We start from the raw sequence: 3504 nt of genomic DNA on the forward strand, positions 1-3504 counted from the left end.
AAATAGATATATATCTCGTGTTATGTATTGTTATTAAGACGTGTTTTGTGTGTGTGTGTGTGTGTGTGTGTGTGTGTGTGTGTGTGTGTGTATGTGTGTGTAGATGTGTGAGTTTATTTGTTATTATAGTCTTAATGATGTCCCTTTAAAGCCATGTCACATCCAGTCTTTCCTCTGTAGGATTAGGGTGGATTAATTTGAATACACTGTTCCTTATAATGCAGTTCAAACACACTTTACATTTCCCTCAGTTTAAACCCCTGTGTTCAATCACAGAAGACGTATATTTGCATATTGAAACACTTTATGAATTATTCATAACTTGTTAGAGGTCATCAAAACAAAATAATGATGACATGAGCCTTCTGATTATGAAATAAAGCATACAATCGCTGTGCAATCATCATCAGCTTGAATAAAATAGGTGCCTGGGTTAAAAAGGGGTGGGGCTAAGCATGCCAAAGGGAAAGTGACATCTAATTAGATTGAACAGACAATTGACATCACAGGTTGTAATGAATTCAGTTTTTCTGGTGATGCAGAGAAGATCACATAGAATTTTCACATATATTTATATATATATATATATATATATATATATATATATATATATATATATATATTATATTATATTATATTATATTTTTTGGTAATATTTTTGATAAGGGAGAAATAGAGATGTGAATTATAAATGTAATATAATTTAGGTTTTAAAATAATAATTTCTATAGAGTTATGATGCTATAGCGATAAATAAATACATCAAAAATAATATGAAAATATTTTTACTAAACCAGTTGTGAGATACATAATTGTAAAGCAAAAAAACAGGTTTTTAACATCTTTGCAAATTTATTAAAAATAAAAAACTAAAATAATTCCATTGCATAAGTATTCATACCTGGGACAGTTGAAATTTAGCTCAGGAGCATTAATTTTGCTTGTAGACACTTCAAGCGAAGTTAACCTGAGGCAAATTCAATTGAATGGGTATGATTTGGAAAGGCACACACGTCTTAATAAAAGGTCTGACAGCTGATAATGCATATCAGAGCAAAAACTAAGCCCTGAGGTCAAAAGAACTGTCTGTAGAGCTCAGAAACAGGTTTGCGTCAAACCACACATCTGTGGAAGAGTTTAAAAAAAAATTCTGCTTCATTGAAGGGTCACAGAAGCATGTAGTCTCTGTTACCCTTAATGCAAGAAGTTTGAAACAACCAGGACTCTTCCTAGAGCTGGCCTCCTGGCCAAACTGAGCAATTGATGGAGAAGGGCTTTGGTTTGAGTGGTGACCAAGAACCTGATGGTCACTCTAGATGAGCTCCATGATCATATGTGGAGATAGGAGAAATCTACAGAAGGTCAAACATCGCTGCAACACTCCACTCTCTTTAGTTAAGACACATGAAAACACACTTGAAATTTACAAAAAAGCACCTAAAGGACCCTCAGACTCTGAGAAACAATATTCTCTGGTCTGATGAACCTCAATTCTAAGCATCATGTTTGAAGGAAACCAGCTCCGCTCATCACCTGCAGAGTACCATCCCAAAAGTAAAGTGTGCTGGTAGCAGCCTCATGCTGTGGGGCTGTTTTTCAGTGGCAGGGACTGAGGGACTCGTTAGAGTAGAAGAAATGCTCAGTGCAGCAAAATATAGAGATAGCCTTAATGAAAACCCAGTCCAGAGCATTCAGAACCTCAGACTGGGCAGAAGGTTCACCTTCCAACAGGACAATGAACCTAAGCACACAGCAAGAGTGGCTTATAGACAACTGTGTGAATGTCCTTGAGTGGCCCAGCCACAACCTGGGATTGAACCTGATCAAATATTTCTGGAGAAACCTGAAAATTTTCATCTGCCCCCATCCAACCTGACAGAGCTTGAGAAGTGAACAGGTGAGGTGAAGAATGGCAGATAATTGCAAAATGCTGATGAGCAAAGCTTGTTGCATCAAACAAAAAAAGATTGGTTGTTAAGGTGCTTCAGCTAAATATTTAGTTAAGGGTATTAATACGTATACAATGTACTTATTTCAGTTTTTTATTTTTAATAAATTTACAAAGTTATATATATATATATATATATATATATATCACAGAATATTTAAAATTTAGACAGATAATTACCCTGTATTTATCACACATATCAAATATGGAAATTATACATTTTTAAACCTTACATTTTTATTAAACATCACTAAAATATGGTGATATGACTAAATAATGAACATCTTAAAAGAATTTTTTTTTTTTTATTGTGGTCATATGCACTGGTGCACGCTAAATCGCAATGCTGCATCTATAATTAGAGGGGTTTGTGGCTTCTTGAATGACACCAATGCCAGCAAGCGATCACCTTGCTTTAGTCATGCTTCTGTAAACTCTGGCCCCTCCTTAGCGAACTAACCAAATATTCATCAGTGAGAGGGTCTTATCAAAGCTTACAAATCCCATACCCACTTAATGCTGAATACTAAACTCTTTCTCTTTATTATCATGAATGAAAGGGAACAGTGTGATTGAGAAACATGAAGTCATTGATGTTCCAGTGTGTGGTTTATGGAGTGTTTTGTGTTTGTAGCGAGCAGGTGATTGGTCAGTGCCTCATACGTACATGAGGACGGCCCTTACCTTATCAGGGTCTCTTCTCTTCAGCCTCTCCCAGGGCCTGATAAGGAAATGCATGTGATGCTTATCTCCATCGTTACAGTATGAAAGGGTAGAGAATCAAAGGGATCTCCAAACCTTCGGTGAAGGCCTAGTGTTTGTCTTCATCAGTGTGGTTGTCATGGGTACTAGGTGACGTTATTTACGTATACTATGACTAAATTTTTAAAGTCACTATTCAGACCATAATACCCTATTTTGTTATGATATGTAATCTAAACCGTGAGCAGTGATCCTAAATTTACATGTATGCATTGGCTTTTTATTGATGATTTTATCCTTTACAACTGAATCCAAGTTAAACATTTTTTAGTTTGTTTATTCCCTGTGATTTAAACCCTTAACCTTGGGCTTGCTAGCATCATGCTGTGCTGGTTGACCTACAGGGACCTTTCTTTATTTAAATCTTAAACTATAACAGACCCAGGATATGTATTTGTAAAACACTTCTCTGAAATGCTGTATATTATAAAAAAAGGGGAAATGTTATTTGGGGTAATTTATTTAGATATTATTTACATTTATAGCAGTTATTTTTCTGTTATTGAGTTATAACATTGTAATTTGCTGCAAGGTCCTATAGGTTTAAAAAAACTAACATTGGATGACTATGATATCTATAGTTTGTCTCTGTCGATGATATGATAGATTCTAATATCATCTCATCGACAGAGACAAACTGGCCTCAACCAGAAAAGCATTGCTTGCTGATCGCAAAGAGTAAACTTGGCCTTCATTAAACAAGGGCACATGTCCGAATCAATTACTAGCGACGCACTCCTAAACAGCAGTGGCAAGACTGATTGTTGAGCCATTGTGACCTCTACTTTCTGACC

This window comes from Sinocyclocheilus grahami, unplaced genomic scaffold (genome assembly GCF_001515645.1).
Source record: "Sinocyclocheilus grahami isolate Dianchi unplaced genomic scaffold, SAMN03320097.WGS_v1.1 scaffold15.1, whole genome shotgun sequence".
NCBI lineage: Eukaryota > Metazoa > Chordata > Actinopteri > Cypriniformes > Cyprinidae > Sinocyclocheilus > Sinocyclocheilus grahami.